Raw genomic sequence first — 21664 nt, 5'->3', positions numbered from 1 at the left:
CAGGTGCCGTTAGGGTAGGGCACCTTTTTAGTCTGCACGCATTCTTTGAATAATTATGGACAAGTTGGATTAAACGTGAAGATAAGGAGTGCATCCCATCTATATAATTAAACTTTTATAACGTTGCCATCTTCTTGCCTTAGGCATTTGGTGCCTGCAGCCTGTCTCTGGATCACATGACTGGGCTTGAGTGACAGTTGGGCTTTGTGTATTCCTAGACTGCCACACGTACCGGGAAGCTTAGTTGTGACGGGATGGGCCATCACTGGCAGGATGGGAGGGAAGAGCTAGGCCCAGCCCCACTTACACTTGAATAGACTGTGTCCTGTCTCCACACAAAGAGATGTGCACCCCTTGTAGTTAGTCTAGAGCCAGAGGCAGGAAGGCAGGGCACCTGTGCACTTCAAAGGCAAGCCTCTAGAAGCTTCTCCCCACTTCCAACTGTCTATAAATACTGGACCTCAGACACCACCACTTTAGTACAGTTCTGGACCTGTGTACACTCTCCCATGAAGAAGGACTGCTGTACTTTTGCAAGGACTGCAACTCTGAAGACTGCTGCTCTGAAGAAACTGCTACCCTGCTGTGCAGACCTGCTGCCCTCCTGCCTGGGTGAGGAGAACTGGACATGCATCTCTTGAAGCCAGAGTGACTCCAAGGCTAGTTGGTTGGCCTCCTGATTGAGCCTCGAGAACAAAACAGGGTTAACAACTTTGCATCTGCACCTGGACATCTGCACCTGTGAGTCTACCATGTTCAAGTGGTGCCACCCCAGTCCTGGACCCTTATAAGTGGGACGAAAGTGCTTACCAGCGGAATCAATGGATATTCTCTACTGAGCAGCACAACCTCGGGCTGAACTGGTGCATCTCCTCGGGTGAGCATCGCATCCTCGAGCTGAACCTACGCATCTCCCCGGCTGAATCCTTGAGCAGAACTGACACATTGCAGTTGCTGCGTGGATTGGGCCTGCAGCAGAAGGTCTTCATCGCCCTCGTATGTGCAGAACCGCAGCATCACCAAAGGCGAAGTGCACCTCCAACCCAGTTCCATGCATCCCTCGTCGATGTCAGCTTGACGATGACGATGGCCTCTGCATCCCAACTCCTTGAACTGAAGCATAGCCAGCTGCGCACCGCATCCTCGACACCCAGACTGTACATCACAAGCCACGCAGACAGGATCCTCGATGTCACCGCAGTATAGCCTTCAAACTCTTCATATTAATGACCAGTTCAGTAAGGGCCAACTTTGCAAATAAATGAGGCTTACTATTTCCACCGCTCTGCTAATTTCCTTTCAATGTACCAAGAGAGGTATTTCAATGAGGGTGGGCTATGTAAGAAAATGTATTCAGATAGGAACCTATGCTTGATGCTTTAGCTGCCACTGTTCCAAACTACTGTCTAAACAGACATTTTGAGATCACACCACGCATGCACAAAAATCATCTCAATGAACTGCCTTAAACTAAGTCCAGATCCCATTTGTTCTTCAACAACTATACATGAGGCACATGCCTGTCAAGAAATTATATTTGCCAGGTATAATATGATACTGACAGACCACCATAATCAAAAGATCAAAAGTAAAATTAATGAAGGATGTCATGGTTGTCTGAGCTTCGTTTTATAACGATAACACATGAGCATTACTAAAGGATACGAAAATAGCTGAAAATGTGTCACTCCTCCAAACTACATTTCAGCTCCAAATACTCTGCTCATTTTCAAAAGCAGCCTTGAAGGAAAGATGAAACCCAACTCCCTATTATCCAGGAGAGGTATAATCTCAATGTTAAATAATTCAGGGATTAGCTCATCCTTCATCTACGTGCATGGTGAACACTAAAATCGAACTTTAGTATCCTCGCTGTGGAAACAATACGGTTGATTGAGGAAGTGACAAAAACATTGTGAAGCACTACTTTCCAATTTTTTATTATTCCCTGTATGTACACTATATTCGATTATGGAATTGAGATTAAACTGTCACGGTGACACTGAATTAAGGGACGCTACATTTTGATTGTGGACACTTCACTGTCTAAGAACTAACATATTGTTACAAAATCAAGCCTTCGGGGAAATGCATGTTTTTCCTTTGCAGAAATCACATGAAGTGGCCCAAAAACATTTTAGTGCGAAATTCATCCTCATGTCTATTTCAATATAGGGGTGCATTTTGTGCTAAAAAAAATAGCGCAAAATCATAAGTGATGAGAACAACAGTCAACTGCTCCTGTGTATTCGGTCTAGTCTTGTGCTCCAACAATATGATTTTTACTGTTTACTCAATTATATGGTTACTCTGTTATATGATGTGGCTGAATGGCGTAATCTCAGCAAATTCCTGTAACAAGTGTAACGCGAAAAGCGTAGCCAGCTTGTCATAGGCCGTAGTACAAGGAAAGAACAGGGCCCCTTTGCTGCTTTCCAAATTATAAAAAACAGTACTAAATCAGGGTTCAGCAGGCCCTTCAAGCCTATGGCCCAAAGGCCCGGCTGCTGTTTGAACAATTCCGATGTTAGTATCTTCAATATATGAGACACTGGATAAAAACCCTTGGATTGTCAACGTCAGACATGCCATTCTGATTCTAGAATATTTACTGCATACCCAGTAGAGTGAATTTTAAAATGGGAATATCTTTACCAAGGGAACACGAGACTCGATGTGATATTCTTCATTCTGTGAGAAGACTGAATTCTTATTACACAATGTTCATTCTGAGCTCAATGTATTTATTTCTTGAGCCTTCACTTTGGTGATAACCGTTCTCATTATAAAATATCCACTGGAGGGACACTAGCGCTTTAATCTTCACTTTGATGATACTGGTTCTAATAATCAAATCTTCACTGTAGGGACACGCTAGTTCTTGAACCTTCACTTTGGTGAGACCAGTTCTCCTTATAATATCTTCCTTGTAGGGACCCTCTAGTGCTTCAACCTTCCCTTTGATGATACCAGTTCTCATAATCAATCTTCACTCTAGGGACACTAGTGTTTCAATCTTCACTTTGGTGATACTAGTTCTCATTATATCTTCAGTGTAGGGACACTCTAGTGCTTGAATCTTCACTCTGTTGGTACCAGCTCTCTTCACTGTAGGGACACTCTAGTGCTTCAGCCTTCACTTTGTTGATACCAGTTCTCATAATCAAATCTTCACTCAAGGGACACTCTAGTGTGTGAATCTTCGCTTTGGGGGTATCAGTTCTTGTTACGTTACAAAATCTACACTGTTAGAACACACCAGTTGTTGAACCTTCATTTTGGTGATACCGGTTCTCATTATAAAAAATTCACTGTAAGAACGCTCCAGTACTTGAACCTTCACTTTGGTGACACCGGTTCTCATAATCAAATCTTCACTCTAAGAACACTCAAGTACTTGAATCTTCGCTTTGGTGATACCAGTTCTCATAATCAAATCTTCAATCTAAGAACACTCAAGCACTTAAATCTACTCTTTGGTGATACCGGTTCTCATTATAAAATCTTCACTGTAGGGACACTGTGCTGCTTGAACCTTCGCTTTGATGATACCAGTTCTCATAATAAAATCTTCACAGTAGGGACACTCTAGTGCTTAAACCTTCACTTTGTTGATACCAGTTCTCATAATCAAATCTTCACTCAAGGGACACTCTAGTGCTTGAATCTTCGCTTTGGGGGTACCAGTTCTTGGTATGCTACAAAAACTACACTGTAAGTACACTCCAGTTCTTGAACATTCATTTTGGTGATACAGGTTCTCACTATAAAATATTCACTGTAAGAACGCTCCAGTACTTGAACCTTCACTTTGGTGATACCGGTTCTCATAATCAAATCTTCACTCTAAGGACACTCAAGTACTTGAATCTACGCTTTGGTGATACCGGTTCTCATAATCAAATCTTCACTCTAAGAACACTCAAGTACTCGAATCTACGCTTTGGTGATACCGGTTCTCATAATCAAATCTTCACTCTAAGAACACTCAAGTATTTGAATCTTCGTTTTGGTGATACCGGTTTTCATAATCAAATCTTCACGCTAAGAACACTCAAGTATTTGAATCTACAGTTTGGTGATACCGGTTCTCATTATACAATCTTCACTGTAGGGACACGGTAGTGATTGAAACTTCGCTTTGATGATACCAGTTCTCATAATAAAATCTTCACTGTAGGGACACTCCGGTGATTCAACCTTCACTTTGTTGATACCAGTTCTCATAATCAAATCTTCACTCAAGGGACACTCTAGTGCTTGAATCTTCGCTTTGGGGGTACCAGTCCTTGTTATGTTACAAAATCTACACTGTAAGTACACTCGAGTTCTTGAACCTTCATTTTGGTGATACAGGTTCTCTTTATAAAATATTCACTGTAAGAACACTCAAGTACTTGAGTCTTCGCTTTGGTGATACCGGTTCTCATTATAAAATCTTCACTGTAGGGACACTATAGTGCTTGAACCTTCACTTCGGTAATACCGGTTCTCATAATCAGATCTTAACTCTAGGAACACTCTAGTGCTTCAACCTTCTCTTTGGTGATCCTGGTCCTCATTATAACATCTTCAGTGTAGGGGCACTCCAGTGCTTGAATCTTCACTTTGGTGATACCTGTTCTCATTATGAAATCTTCACTGTAGGGACACTCTAGTGCTTTAACCTTCACATTGGTGAAACTGGGTCTCATAATTAAATCTTCACTTTAGGAACCTTCACATTGGTTATACCGGTTCTCATTAAAAAATCTGTACTCTAGTGCTTCAACCTTCGTTTTGGTGATACCGGTTCTCATTATGATATGTTCACTCTAGGGACACTCTAGTGCTTGAATCTACAAATCTACACTCTAAGAACACTCCAGTGCTTCAAACTTCTTTGGTGGTACCAGTTCTCATAATCAAATCTTCACTCTAGAGCTTGAAGCTTCACTTTGGGGGTACCTGTTCTTGGTTGCAAATCTGAACTGTTATAACACTCCAGTTCTTGAACCTTTGCTTTGAAGTTCTCATTATAATGTCTTCACTGTAAGGACACTCTGTTTAGATTCAGGATTCTTGCTGAGCGTTCTCTAGAGTCGGATTTGAGAATAAGGATATCTTGGTGTGACTCAAATTTGGCTCTTTATGGTCGAATCAGAATTTTTACCCAAAACGTGAGTAGCAGTTTATCGGGTGATAATAGTTGTGTTATGACAATTCAGTTAGTAGTCTGCAAATAGTCGCTACAATAAAATACAATATGTATTATTATCCCGCACTTAGCCCAGATCAGTTGCTTTGAAGTGTGAGATGAATAATCTTCCCGAAAATTGCAAAAAGATCATTCATATTATTTTTCATCTCTATTCATCTCCCCTTTTGATCTTTTTGGCTTTTCAAGCTAGACTAATCCTGTTGTGTTCAATGAATGTATTTAAAAACTGCCGTTTGATTCAGCAAAAGTGTCTCAAGCGGATCACAGCAGCCACCGCCTAACTGTATGAGCTGGGTTGAACTACAATTCTTCCAAATTACTGTGTGAGGCGATACTTGCTAAATGGAGCAAATATTGAAAAATGCAAGAAGCAAATTTCTCCTTCAGGATTTATGGAATACTCTGGTACTATTGTAACATTAGCCAAAAAGGTTTACATACAGAGGAATTTCACTGACAGGTCTAGGCACAAGGTGCTCCAAAGTTACATAACTACGACATAAACTAAAAGTACTGTCTCTTAGACTGGGATCTGTGAGCAAAATATGAACACCTCTCAAAGATGTTCAGGGATCAGCGACATGGTATGTCCTGTATGTTTTCACACTAATCATTCTGAATTGTGAAAATTGACACTAAATTGAGAAAGAACATATGTGCAATAAGAAAAATGCATTTCCTACAAATGTATAAACCCCTTCTGTATGTATCACAGTTTCAACCCTGGATCTGAAACGTGGGAATTAGAATAAGTGGTGTGATTTCTCTACAGGGCGTCGTTTTATATTTATGGGCTGTGGTACACTAATTTAATAGCATCACAGCAGTTATTACTATTTAGGAACCACGTCCCAGCCCTCCCTCAGCCTTTGAGTAGTAGTTTCCCAGAGTATATCGGTTAGCGCCATGAAACCCTTGGGTGAACGTGCGCTGTATAAATTCTTGATAAGATAAGATACTTCCATCAAGTAAATTTAATCTTTTGCGCACAAATTAACTTAAAGTTCTTTTTTTCGTCAGAAAAGCAAATTCCCCAAGTAGAAACAGGAGGTAATATATATTCTAGTGAAAACCTGAACTACAGGAACCAGGGTGCACTGTGTTACATTAACATACCACCGTGTCTCATCAGTCGATTTAGCATACCTCTGTAGCTGGTTTTAACTACCTATTTACCAGGACTTAAACATATGCTAAATCACCTTCATTATTGATAAACTTTGCAACTGCCCCGAAATCTAATTTAAATGACAGAATTAACTACACTTTATCTGGAGCAAAAATCCAACAATAAGTACCTGATTATGGGTAACTTGTTATATTATGGCCTGTGCATAGACCCCTGTTTACGTACAGATTGGCAACACGTGTTAGAAGGTATTTAATGCATCTGATAACTATTGGAGTCATTAAATACCTAAAGTTTCATTACATTTCGACAGATCAAACATGCTTGAATTTGACAGGGGAAATGTGTACGTATTTTCCACCTTATGCATATTTTGGGTATGTTAAATACCAAAATATGCATGTTATTCCCACACACACTCACGAATCCGATAAATAATTAACCCCGTGGTATAGTTATTCACCAGGGGCGATAAATAGCGCCTCAACTCACAATCAGGCCTTCACTCATTATGGGTGTTATTTATCCCACCAGATAAATAACGAACCATGCGGTAATGTTATTTATTAGGGGCGATAAATAACGCCTCAACTCGTAATCAGGCCCTAAGAAAATTGTGTTTCGGCCTGAACTAATATTACAGAAGCCTGGCTGTACAGCTCTCCCTACAAGTGATTTTCAAACACTGGCCCTTCGGTTGGACTGACTCAAGTCTGGTGACTTGCATTAATTCAAAACTGTGGAGGCGAACAGCCTAGAGGATATTAGTTGAGGCTGTGCAGGAATAGAGACAGTCATGTGTCAGGCCAGGGACATGGCTGACTCCTCCCCAGCCGAGCAAGAATTTTAGAGGCTCTGCCAAGCAAGAAATGTACCAAACAGCCCTACCAATGGACATTTGTGGACTCTGTTTTAAGAAAAGATCCTCGACAGGCCCGGTTCTAGAGGGTGAGCAAGGTCCTCCCAAAATAGCTCCATGGCCCACCCAAGGCCCATTCTCAAGTAGAAAACAATCCTTTGTTCTTTTACCTAATGAAAGAATAACACAGGACTGGAGCCTCGCTATCAAAGCCTAATTGTGCAGCTTTTATGTATAATGGCAATGCCTTGGGATACCATGAGTGCCGGGGGACAGGGGGAGGCCAGGGGGGTGATTGCTATTACTGTGCAAGTGTAAATAGTAATACCTGAGACACAGTAATTAAGAGATGAAAACAGTTTTATGGCAGAAACAGTGGGAAGGATTTTGTCATTCCAAGAAAAGTTAAAGTACATCTGCAAACATGCAGGATACATACCTTTATTTTCTTTCTGCTATGACATTATTCATAACTGATGGCTAGGGACACTGGAATTATGCGGGGAAAACCGGATTAGTCAACCTTTGTGAAGAGCCTTCCACTTCACAGCAACACAAGTCTGCATTTTAGGAGCTTTCGATCTGTTCGAGCTAGAATTTGTTTAGTTAAACTGCAAATTATGCAGCCGATGATGGATTATGTGACAAACCTGGCAAATCCGTAATCAAGAGGAATGACCTGCAGCCGCAGAGCTGCTAAATTCCAATGGCCCTGCTTATGGCACCATATTAAGCAACCAAAATACGGACAATGGCAAGGTTTTGACTCATCTTAAGTGAAAAGACTTGTCAAGTTTCACTAATACAACACTGATACAAAATGGGAAGGAGCAGTGCAAGTGTCTTATGCAAAGAAAAGTACAAGCAACAATTCAAAGGAAGCACTGCCAACATGTGTTGCCACATTCCTGCCTTGTCTCAAAATCCTGAGGTGCTCGCAGAAGGCGGAACTCGCTAATATAATTAGAAGTAAGTTAAAGAACAGACATCCCATTTTGGGGTCCCAGTGACTGAGCACCTATTTTCTGCCAACAAATTTTCTCATTTTGACCCAGTCAAAAATGGGTTATAGTGAGGGTCACTGGAATTATGCATTTCTGAAGCTGCGTTATACGTGTAATTAGGGATTCATCAGGTTTGCCACACAATCCACCATCAGATGCATAATTTGCACATTTTAACAAAAAGCCATCTTAAACGGATCTAAAGTTACTACAACTGCAGTAACGTGTTGCTGCACAGTGGAAGGCCCTTCGCAAAGTTTTACTCGTCACCTTTCAGCTGCTTATTTCTGTACTTGCAATATAAACTGGTACCAATGAGGGAAAACCTTTTTTCAGACAGTGTTAACGTATAAAAAATGACAAAATAATAAAGCAATACTACCTCACATTACACTGCAAAATATAGTCAACCCTGCTACACCTGTGCTACATAATTCCAGTAGCCCTGATTATAGTGCTGCTGTTACTCACTGGGTCCTAAACTGAAAAGATCGAGAAGGAGGGTGAGCAAGGGTGAGGGACAGAGAAGACGGTGAGGACAACAGAGAAGGATGAGGTGGAGAGAAAAGGATGCAGTGGAACTAGAAAGGTGATGCTGTGCAAGAGTTAGTTAATGCACATGGTGAGAGCAGGAGAGAGAAAGTAGGATAATGCTGCGAGAGGGTGAGGTGGGAGAAAAAAGAAGGAGAATTGGATAAAGAGAAGGGCCTAGCATGGAAATAGGTGGATATGGTGGAGAGAGAGTAGGATGAGGTCAAGAGAGTGAGGTGGAAGGAAGTAGAGGGTGAGGTGAGTGGAACAGCAAGGTGAAGTGGAGGGAAAGAAGGGTGAAGTTGGGAAAGAAAAAGGTGAGACAGAGAAAGGAGGACGAGGTGGAGAGGTCAGAAAACATCAAGCCCATATGTTTAAAACCTAGAAATATGCAGTCTAAAATTGTAGACAGAACTTGCAGTATGTATGGTATGCAGCTCACACCCGTACAAGACCATCCAGCATGCCTAGACCCAGCTCTCAGACGCCCGGGAGTCTCTGGACAGCCCCATTCATCTTTATGGCCCACCCATGCTTCTTCGTGGCCCTCCCTATCCCAAATCCTAGAACCGGCCCTCTTCCCCTCACACCTATCGTGCACCTCCCCCGAAGTGAAGAATCACAGAGCCACCGGCGTGGGCGGCCCTTGCTGGATGTTTCTTGCCAGTCATGTGTTTACGCTAACTGCGCCTGGCTGAGAGGAGGTGAAGTGAGAAATGAGGAAACACCAGCTCTTCAACCCGCCACTGCCTCGGGTGAGGACTGAGCCTCTCCCGGGGACACAAACTGAACCTGTTCCCCGGCATGCACGCGAGGCGGGCCGTCCCGCCCAACATGGCTCCGAAGCAACCCCAAGAGCTGGCGAGGCCCGCCCTCCCCTGTTCCCGTAATCGGCGAACCGCGTCGGACTGGTGGAGCCGGTTCCAGGCGGCCCGGCGCGGTGCCAGGGCGCCTCTTCCGGCTGCCCCCAACTGCAGTCTGTTTTCGACAGGAGAGTTTCAGAGCCGCGTCAAGTCTGGGCAGGTTCCCACCGAGAACGTTTGAGCGGGAATCCCAAGGGGAGAGAGAGATGTCGGGGATTAGCGCGATGAATCAGCGAGGCTGCTGAAGGCGAGAAGAAAGGAGGGGGGATGAAGGGAGGGCGAGACAAAGAGCTGAAGAGCACACAGGCCCCGCCGGAAGCTGCGTGACTCACCTGCGGCCTTCAGCGTCCATGCTTGGTGCATCGGTGGGCCGAAGCCGACAGAGGGACAAGCACTTCAAAAACAGCAGCTGATAGAAGGCACTCAATTTATAAAGATGAAGTTGTTGGTAAATGGGTAACAAAGAGCAAACCACCCAGTTTCTTGAATCTCCAAGGAGGGTGGAGGCAACATAGTTTGAGGTGGTAATTAATATGTGAAATTGAGAGGGGAGTCATTTTTGGGGAAACTGCGGGAGGTTGGCCCCTCTGAAGTCTAAGGGCCTGTGCTTTGAGGATTTCCACTTCCATACTACTAGTAGGGTCAGCTCATGTGTGTCTGATTGTCAGCTCCCACCCATGTAATGGAATGGCCTTGTGTTACAATAACGGAAAGTGTGTACATGCGCCTGCAGAGAGCACCTTCTGGACCTGCGCGCAAGACCTGTGCCGAGGCTTAATTTGAGGGTGGCCAATGAGCATGTTGTTTACAAGAAATATACATTCACAAGCACACAAGCCAACAGCCGAGAGGAACAAGGGTTAACAGGGATTCCACTTCTCCCACGCCAGGTGTGGGAAAGATTATCCTGAATTACTTTTCATTCATGTATTCAGGCCGAATTTGCATGGAATTTTCCTTTGTGGCCACGGATAGGAGAAACAGATCTGTGTGTCATAGGTAGTAAGATATGCCATAGGTCATTCAAAGTTACAGTTGTTGTGGCTTGTTTGAACTTCAAGGTCACCTTCAGAATTATTTAGTATGCCACACTGCCTAGCAGTTAATATTCTTTTTCCTGGATGTTTCGTAGGGTTTGGGCGTTTTTTCCAGTTCTCTAAATGTGTTTTGTGTTTTTACTCATTATTCAATATTTAGATTTTTGTTGGTAAAACAAGAATCATTTGTCGGATCATTGTCATTTTATTTCCTGATTTAAAGTGTCTGATTGTAATGATTTTTTTATCAAATAATACTTCTTACTTGGTGCATCTGCTTGCTTATTGCGCTCCACTACAAACTGAGCTAGCCAGATAGTCCAGCATCATTCTATTGTCTGATTGTATCATATTTAATTTGTTTAGTGTAGTTCAAAATGATTTTAGCTCAGTAGTTGGCCCTCAGTTTCAGCATGTTTCTGTCACAAATGACTCTTTATGGGAATCCTTTGTCTGGATTTTCAGGTCACCAGAGAAGCTTCCTCACCATAGTAGCAAGACATTTGTCTCTATATGATCTGAGGTGCAAGCGGCTCTTAGAATGGCCCTCAATCATGTTTTCATTTTCCATTCACCATGGTAAAGCTTGCAAAGCTGTTAAAGACAGCATCAATTTGGTTTCTACACACTCTTGCTGAGGTTGATATGTAGTCTCACATTGGGAAATGCAGAAAAGAGTAATGGGTGTATGGACATTTGTGGAACAACTTAATTTACGGCTATAGAGTAGGGAAGTTTGTGTTTTGAAGAGATGTAGGTTTGTGTATGGGAAGCTGCTGAGTTTGCCTCAGCGTGTTTCTTTGTATTTGTTTTGGAAGCAAGTTTGTGTCTGGGGACTGAATGGGCAGTCAGGAATGAAGTAATTATTTGTGGAAAGATTCAGTTTGTGATTTGGGAGAACGAAGTTTTTGCATCAGGAAAGTAAACAGTTTTATTTTGGGAGTATATAACAGTGTTTGGGAAGTGGAATATTTTTCCTGTGGAGTGGAAAGGTTTGTGTTAGGGATTAGGTTTTGCGCATGGGAAGCGTGTGTGTGTTTAGAGTACTGCTAAAATGGTGTTTGGGGAGTTGATAAGTTGGTATTTGGGAAGTGGTAAGTCTATAACTGTCAAGTGGGTATGTTTGTCACGTCAAGAAAGCAAGCTGGTTCACCCTGCGCTTCAAGAGTCCAGACGCACCTGTAGACGGCTCAAGAAGACATGGAGGAACAAAATCCGGAGGCCCACGTCGCCTTCAAAACAGCCACCACCGCACCCCACCACATCATCAAAACCACAAGGAAAAAGGCCCCCCAAGACAGAATCACCAACAACGCACACAATAGCAAAGAATTCTTCAGCATCATCGAGGAGTTTGCCAAACCCAACAGCGAGGCCATAGATGTTCCACCCTCCCAAGACCTCTGCAACAGACTCAGCACCTTCTTCTACCACAAGATCAAAACTATCTACGACAACTTCGACACCCAGGAGCATCCCACTGCACCAGCAACCACCACAGCCGACGCTGTCCCCGCCCTGACCAACTCTGCACAGCTGGTCCCCACTCACCACGGACAACAACATAAAGACCATGAAGAGCATCCACTCCGGAGCACCTTTGGACCCCTGCCTGCATCGTATTTCCACATCACACCCAAGCTATGCCGAACCATCAACTGCTCTCCCGAGACCGCCACCTTCCCCGATGACTGGAAAAATGCAGAGATCAACCCCCTCCTCAAAAAACTGTCCGTGGACCCGACGGACTTCAAGAACTTTAGACCCATCTCCCCTCCCAGCAAAAGTCATAGAAACAGCCGTCAACGCCCAGCTTGCCGACTTTATCAAAAACCAACCACGTCCTGGACATCTCCCAATCCGGATTCAAAGCAATCATAGCACTGAGACCGCCCTCCTCGCCGCCACCGATGACATCTGCTCCCTCCTCAACAGGGGCGAAACCACGGCCCTCATCGTACTGGACCTCTCACCATGACTTTGACACCGTCTCCCACCACACCCTAGCCACAAGACTCTACCACGCTGGTATCTGAGAAGAGGCCCTCAACTGAATCTGCTCCTTCCTCACCGGCAGAACACAACGGGTTAGACTCCCACCGTACCTCTAGAAACTGACAGAGAACAGCTGCGGAGTATCCCAGGGCTCCTCACTCAGCCTCAAACTCTTCAACGTCTACTTGGCACTCTTGCAATCATTGTCAGGAACCACAGGTTCAACATTGTCTCCCACGCCGACGACACCCAGCTGATCTTCTCCCTCACTAAAGTACCCACTGTCGCCAGGAACAACTTCCACGAAGGAATGAAAGCCGTCACCGCCTGGATGAAGGACAGCTGCCTGAAGCTCAACTTGGTCAAGACAGAAGTGCTCTTCCTGGGAGCCTCCCCCTCTGCTTAGAATGACTCTTGGTGGCCCTCTGCTCTAGGAAGTCCACCTACCCCACAAACCACGTACGAAACCTCAGCATCGTACTGGACTCCTCGCTCACAAAGGACCGCCAGATAAACACCGTCTCCTTGGCCTGCTTCAACACACTCCACCTACTTCAAAAGACCTTCCGATGGATCCCTACCGAATCCAGGAAGACAGTCACCCATGCCCTCATCAGCAGCAGACTCGACTACAGCAATGCAGTCTATGCTGGCGTCACCCAGAAACTCCTCCAAAGACTCCAGAATGTCCAGCACGCCGCAGCAACACTAATCCTCCACATCCCCATCGCAGCCCCATCACTCAATACCTCCGCCACCTGCACTGGCTCCCAGTCGACAGAAGAATAACTTTCAAACTCCTCACCCACGCATACAAGGTCCTTTAAAATGCTGAGTCTGAATCACCGCCTCACATTCCACAAACCCCACAGACACCTCTGCTCTGCCCAGCTGTCCCTGGCTACTGTCCCACGAATCCGCAAGACCAGAACTGGAGGAATGTCCTTCTCCTACCTACCCTCCAAGACATGGTACACCCAGCACATCCAACTCAGGAAATCAACCTAGCTGAGGCTATTCAAGAAGGACCTCAAGATAAATCTCCAAGCCCCCCTACACCGGCTCCAAAGAGACACCAAACACTGGCAAGCGCTACCGCTAACGCTCCTAGGTAGAGCAGCGCTCTTCAAAATGATGGCAATGCCACGCTTCCTTTACGCCCTTCAAAATACACCATTCCAGGTCCCCCAGTCTTACTTTCGAGCCATAGAGGCAGAGGTCACCAAGCTCCTCTGGAATAGCAAGCCAGCCCGCATAGCAATGATAAAACTCTACCGAACATGGTACGATGGCGGGATAGCTCTCCCAAGTGTCCAGACATACTACTTGGCGTCACAACTAACTGTGATCAATCACTGTAAATGTAAATGTAAATGTTCATGTATTTATATAGCGCAAATCACCATGACGGTATCTAAGCGCTTGCTTAGGGAACCCGTCCTGGTATTCCCCTGTGAGATACCCCGGCAGGGTATCCACAAGGTGAAAGCCAGGCATCCCGCCGCGAGGGGCCGTAGTGGAGATTAAGCAAGCTATTGCCCAGAGTCGCAGAGTGTGACCCCGTGAGTCGAGTAGGCACCGGAACGAGAATTATCGAGTCCGTGGAATTTTTTTTTTGAGCCCGAGACCCGCCGAGGCGGGGAATCGAACCCTGGTCCACAGCCGATCTCAGCTTCCGGGTCTGCCGCCTCTAACCACTGAGCCACGCTTCTCCTGGCTGCATGTCTCTCACACGGACCCAGCCTACAGTCTGGACAGGGTGAAACTGGGAGACGGGGGCCCCTACTGTGCACTACATAACAAACCGCGGACCCTGTTGTGTCCAACGCACCTCACACTCCAAATATGGCGTATAGCATGTAGGAAACTGGGATGGCAAAACACAATCACACAAGCGACGCCGCTTTGGGGTCACGGACAGCTTGGGCAGATTAGGCAAAATTAAAGGCTTTCAGCGTTGGGATGCAATTGCCATATCTAAAGTCCGGGATCTTTGGGTACGGGGGAAGATGCTCACATTTACGCAACTCCAATCACAATATGAGATGCCACAAACAGAGCAGTTCGGTTACTACCAAATAAAACACGCCTTAGAGGCAGTAATCCTCCCTGGCACTAACCTGCTTGAGGCCTCACCACTAGAAGATAGACTACTCACAGAACATATGGACAAGAAAGCAATCTCCATGACGTATCAAAAATTATTAATAACATGCCTGACCCCATGCAAAAGCTCCAAGACAAATGGAGCGCGGAATTGGGAGAATTGGACGACACCGACTGGCAGGACACGTTGGCCTCACCTAGGCAGGTGGCAATCCCATCCAGACTCCATCTGGTACAACTTAAAATCTTACACACAACTTATTACACAAGAAAAACTCTTTACAAAATGGGTAAAACTGATGACCAACTTTATCTACAGGAATGTGGGGCGACTGGCACTTTCTTCCACACTATATGGGACTGCCCTGCGATAACGCGATACTGAGCTTTAGTAATGGAGACCATCACACGAGTGGAAGCCCAGTGCAGCTGGAACCCAAATGCTGTTTACTGAACATATGGGAGGCCACAGACCTTAATTCCACAAGACAAACATGGGCAACCCTAGGTATGATGCTAGCTAAAAGAAACATCGCAAAGCATCGGGGAGCCTCCGCTACCCCCACACTCACGGAATGGTGTAAAGATATTGACATGGCTATGATAGCAGAAAAGACGATGTAGGGGGTGCCCGAAAAAATGGACACGACTTTGGGAGGGATGGAACACATACAGAGGAGGACTGTGTACCTTACCAACAATACCCCAAGACGAAGATGAACTGTGAAGGGATGGTTCACAGCGCTATATCGAGATAATCCCATGTTGAAGTGTTGCATGAACATTAATGTAATGTTTGAAAGAAATCATAACCTATTGATCTCACAAATTAAGTGTCTTTAAGGATATATAAAATGTGCTACTTTATTGATGTGCCTCCGTGTATGGAAAAATAAAAACTGTTGTAAAAAAAAAGAAGGACCTCAAGACCTGGCTCTGCAGATGAACTCAGCACTTAGTCTGATCCGCTGCGCCCCCTCCCCCCAACGCGCCTTGAGACCCTCACGCACGAGTAGTCACACTTTACATACCCTGATTGATTGATTTGTCTTTGGTCTTTCAATAAGAATGGCTCTATAGAAAAGTCTTCTACCAAGTTCTTGTTGGTTTATTGTATTAGCGTTTAAAATCTCTTATGAGACACTTTAATGACAGTGAGCAACTTTGAGTCTTACTGAACTCAAACTTGCAAACCGCACCTTGCACTCAGGCTGCCATGGCGTGTGAGGGTGGGGCCGAGGCTCGAAGCATTTTTACTTTGTGTCCCTCTGGAGATGGGAAGAGCAATGAAACCCTGTTATTCTAACAATTAATACAAATACACCAGTATGGGGATGACAAAGCTAGAGCTGAAAGTTTACCTCTAACTGAAAGAAGACCGCACACCATCAAACATGCACGTCCAGAGCCTGCATTAAGCTAAAGTAGATGACATCATTCTTTTTTTATTGCTTATGACAGGAATCTCTCTCTTCATGATAGATGCAGTCCACAGATCTCCATGGATGCCAAATCAATTGATTTTCCTCGACACTGAACTCTTTATCAGGACTTATTTAGCCTAGACAACCAATACAGCCAGTTATCATATACAACCCTATTGCAGATCCACTCTTTACTACCCGATAAAGACTTCACTGTCAAATCTTTGTTCTTCTTCCACTTTGATGGAAGCAACAATGCCTTACTTACAAGCATCCCTCATTCCACACTAGCTTCACTGATCAGTATCCTTCAGTGCTAGATATGGGCCAAAAAAAAGTGTGAAAAATGCTACCACCCCCTCCCCCCACACACACACACACACTGAAGATTTGAACGACTACCTCCTAAAATCTACGGCATCGCCTAAAAGGAAGTAATGACCAGGAAATCACCACGTCTGGTGGCCAAGAAACACAAGGATCGATAATACCACCTGGCTTTAAAGCTATACGTGAGAAAAAGAGAAAAACAGAAAACAAGCCATCTCCATCTGTGCACCCAACATTTGCATCTTTACCGCTGTTAAAAACCCATACACGCATATCAAACTTTCCGCATCACTCCTGCTTTTCAGAAAGGAATTTGACCTTTTTTTTTACTCCTTTGTTTCTTCTGCTTTCTTCCATCTCTCTCCCTTCCCACATTTTCACTCATCTTTGCTCCATTTCTCCTTCTTTTCAGCCATTCAATCCTTTATTTACCTCCATAAGTCTCCTAGCCTGCTTTCCCTATTTCATTGTGTTGCTTTTTTCCCCCGTACAGTCCTTTATTTCCATCAAGACTGCAACTGCCTACTTAAGGTCGGGTATAAGCCACGACCATTTTGAAAAAAATAACAGAAAAAAATCTTTAAAAAATACATATGTGTATATTCATAAATAGAGCAGCTTTCAGCCAGGCTTCTTTGTCTATTGGTAAGTTGTAGTGTCATTCACAATTTTGTCCACCCACTACAGCCTACAGCACAGGCAGTGGGTCGACCCTTCACCCAGCACAGGCAGTGGGTCGACCCTTCACCCACTGGCTATCACTAAGACAACTGACGGCATTTTGACTGTGTCACTGTGCAGTGTATCCCCAAAAAATCCACTTGTGAGACAGGACCTCCTTTATGCTTCCCCCCCCTCACATATACATTGTTTATTCATTTATTGTTATGAGGGTCCAGCAACTCTGAAAACACTTCTACTCCTAGCTCTCGCTGCCACAGGGAGTGTGCTATATCCTGCGTGAGCACTAGCTAGTGAAGGCTGTCTTAAAATGGGCATTAAAAACCATTCCAGCATGGCCTCGAATAGGTGTGGACGCAAGGGTGACTATCATTGAATGCTTTGCGTTTCATTTTATTACAAGAAAGCATTCCAAGATGTCTGCCAGTGCCTTTATATACATGTGGAGATATGGGTGGTCATCTAACTTTTTTGTTGTACTTTACGACAGAAAGCATTCCAAAATTGCACTTATACACGGCAGCTTTGAATATTTTTGCCTACCTAGAACATAAACCAAAATGGAACACCCTTAGGTCGCCAGCATACGCACACATGGGTGGTTATCTTGCCTTTTTTTTGCAGGTTTATATAGTGCGAACTCGACCCGAAGGTATTGGATCGCTTTACATGCGCACCAGTTACATTACACAAGGACACATTCATGTTTTTTGGTAGGCACTGGGAGATTAACTGCTTTACCCAGAATCACAGGGTTTGGAGATGACCCAGAGGCTCGAACCTTGGTTATCCCAGCTCCAAAATCGGAAATCTAGCCATAAGACCACATACTCTCCCCTGCCTTTGCCATACTGTAGCATTGTTAACCTTCCCAGTTGGCTTCCAAGCATGTCATTTAACTCAGAACGGTACAGTTACAATAAGCAATGGCTAAGGAAACAGGAATCAACAGAGCCAACCTCTGCAACCAGCCCCTGACCTAGGTCTTTACCAATGCTTCTTTTTCTTGTCTTTAACTCGGTTTCGTCTTCTATATCTTTCACTCCATCTCACTTTCTACTTTGTTGCTCTATCTGCTCATCTTCACCTCTTAATTTGCTGCATTAACCATCCTTTTTCACCTGTATCACTCCTTCATGTCCTCCATCTCTGGTCCCTGCCTCCTTCCTTTATCTCATTGAGTCTCCATACACCATCAGTTTCTTCCTTCCCACACCTTCCCTCCTGCTTCACCCCTATCTCTCGTTTCACAATATGCAACCCACCCGAGTTGCATCCTCCACCCCTAGACCTTCTGTCTCTGTCTACCCCATTTTCCTTATCGCTGCACACAGCAGAGAGCCCTTAGTCAATGGACCTTTTCCCTTTCCATCTCCATTTGTCTGGTTACCAAGGTCATTGCTCCAAAGGCATGTCACCTACCTCATTTCCACAAGAGCCAACCATCTCTCCCTTCTCCTCTTCCCTCTCTGAGGCTTCACCCGTGGACTTGCTAACCATGCCCACCTCCTTTTTTAAGTACCTCTACCTCTTTTCTTCCCCTCCTCAGAATGACAGTGCTTTCTTGTCCTACACTTGTGCTTCTTCTGCCACACCCACCCCACCCCTTTACAGCCATTCCTTTAATGCCCCCAGCCTCTGTACAGAGGGAAAGAGCGGACTGTTTCAGGGTTATTCCCCATTAATGAAGTAGATGGCTTGAAAAGGACCTAGGGCTAGAACCCTTAACATTTTCTCTACATATTCCCCCTCTCATCTTAGCACTTCCTTTCATCCCCCTGATATAGATATATCCACCACATTAGTCACATACCTTCTAACCTTTGTCCTTGTATCACCTACTCCTGTAGGCGGAGCCAACCTGCTCTCAGGTGGACCCAATGAAATATTATGCATCCTCCAACAACTCTCTTACCCGACACAAAGTCTGTTGCTCTCCACACCAACTCCCTCCAAATCTACACCTATATTCTGGGGATGCACCAGATACTCTTAATGGGTTTCATCCTATCACTTTAAGAGGACTCCTCAGATATTACAATCTGAGAGTTTTGAAGCCACGCTATCCTGTTGGATGCCTCTCTGTTGCTCCTGGCACTGTATTATTTAGTTCGTATTTGAAATATTGTAAATCATTACTAACCACCCTATCGTAGTCTTTGAGTGCTTTGAGGAATAAAGATATATACTTGGGAGCAATGTTTTACATTGACAGGGATACGGAAGTAGTAAGCTAGTCAGACAAATGGTATAAAGCAGAATAGGGTTAAGTACCAATGGATGGGATATGTTCCCAAATGACATCAAATCCAAGAAAAAAAGATGGTGTCCTGAGAAGCATGGGTGGAGAATGCCTAGCTAAAGCTAGGCATCATATTGGACTGGATGTAAGGACAGATGGGGGCTGTTGAGAAAAAGACTACATTACCCAAACGCCAAGGTAAACAAGCATTTACAATGCAATGGTTTCGCCTTTGGAAAAGTTAGAGTTATTGGCATTGTATATGCCAAAATTTGTATTTATGTTTTTGTTTCGAAAACAGATAAGTAAATGGCATTGTCATTTACATTGCCATTACCTTTTTTTGCAGTCACTTGGCACTCTCTAGCACTCCCTAGTACTCTTTATGCACTCTGCATTTCATATGCACTCCCTGTGCACTCTGCACTCCCTATGCAGCACTCTGTATGCACTCTGTACTCTATATGCACCCTGCACGCTCCACTTCCTATGCACTCCCTATGCACTCTGCACTTTTTATGCAGCACTCTGTATGCACTGTGCACTTTGTATGCACTCCACACTTCCTATGCACTCTGCACTCCCTATGCACTCTGCACTTATCATGCACTCCCTATGCACTCCCTATGCACTCTGCACTCCCTATGCAGCACTTTGCATAGAGAGTGCAGAGTGCCTAAAGAGTGCAGAGTGCACTCCCTATGCACTCTGCACTGTCTATGCACTCTGCACTCCCTATGCACTCCCTATGCACTCTGCACTCCCTATGCACTCTGCACTCCCTATGCACTCTGTATGCATTCTGCATTACCTATGCACTGTGCACTGTCTATGCACTGTGCACTCTGCACTTCTTATGCACTCTGCACTTCTTATGCACTCTGCACTCCCTATGCACTCTCTGCATTCCTTATGCACTCTGCACTTCCTATGCACTCTGCACTCTCTATACACTCTGCACTCCCTATGTACTCTCTCTGCACTTTGCACTGTCTATGCACTCCCTATGCACTCTGCATTACCTATGCACTCTCTATGCACTTTGCACTCCTTATGCACTCTGCACTCTCTCTGCACTCTTTATACATTCTGCACTTTTTATGCACTCTCTCTCTGCACTCTCTATGCACTCTGCACTCCTTATGCACTCTGCACTGTGTATGCACTCCCTATGCACTCTGCATTCCCTATGCACTCTGCACTTTGTATACATTCCCTATGCACTTTGTATGCACTCTTTATGCACTCTCTCTGGACTCTGCATTCCCTATGTACTCTGCACTGCCTATGCACTTTGCACCCTCTATGCACTCTGCACGCACTCTGCACGCACTCTGCACTCTATGCACTCTGCACTCCCCCTGCTCTATGCACTCCCTACTCTGCACTCCCTTTGTTAAAGTTTGAGCTTTTGATAAATGGTGTTTTGTATCTTCATTGAATTATGTGTAAAACGTTGATGTGTTTTACTTTACACAGAAATCTGGAGTGCATTTATAATGCAATTATTTGCAGAGAGAGGGAAGGGATGAAAGAGGCCAGGAGTAAGAAAGCTCAAAAGGAAGCGAGTGCAGGATAGAGAGGGAGGGCAGGAGGGAAGGAATAGACGCAGGAGAGAGGGAGGGCATAAAGGAGTGTGAGGGCATGAGGGAAGGTAGGAAAGTGTGAGAAAGGCAGAAAGGAGAGGGCGGCAGGTAAGAGAGGGAGGGCGGAAAGGAGAAGGAGGGCTAGAGGAGGAGAGAGAGGGAGAGTGGGCAGGAGAGGGTAAAGAAAGCACACGGGCAACAGAGGGTGGGCAGAAGAGGGTAGGGAGAGCACGTGGACAACGGAGGGTGGGCAGGAGATGGAGGGGAGAGCACATGGACAACGAAGGGTGGGCAGGAGAGGGTAAAGAAAGCACACTGGCAACAGGGTGGGCAGAAGAGGGCAGGGAGAGCACAAGGACAACGGAGGGTGGGCAGGGGAGGGTAAAGAAAGCACACTGGCAACAGAGGGTAAGGAGAGCACATGGACAACGGAGGGTGGGCAGGAGATGGAGGGGAGAGCACATGGACAACGAAGGGTGGGCAGGAGAGGGTAAAGAAAGCACACTGGCAACAGGGTGGGCAGAAGAGGGCAGGGAGAGCACAAGGACAACGGAGGGTGGGCAGGGGAGGGTAAAGAAAGCACACTGGCAACAGAGGGTGGGCAGGAGAGGGTAAGGAGAGCACATCGACAACGAAGGGTGGGCAGGAGAGGGTGAGGAGAGCACATGGAAAATGAA

Source organism: Lissotriton helveticus, chromosome 5_1 (assembly GCF_964261635.1).
Source record: "Lissotriton helveticus chromosome 5_1, aLisHel1.1, whole genome shotgun sequence".
In the NCBI taxonomy this organism is placed as follows: domain Eukaryota; kingdom Metazoa; phylum Chordata; class Amphibia; order Caudata; family Salamandridae; genus Lissotriton; species Lissotriton helveticus.
This window is presented reverse-complemented; position numbering follows the sequence as displayed.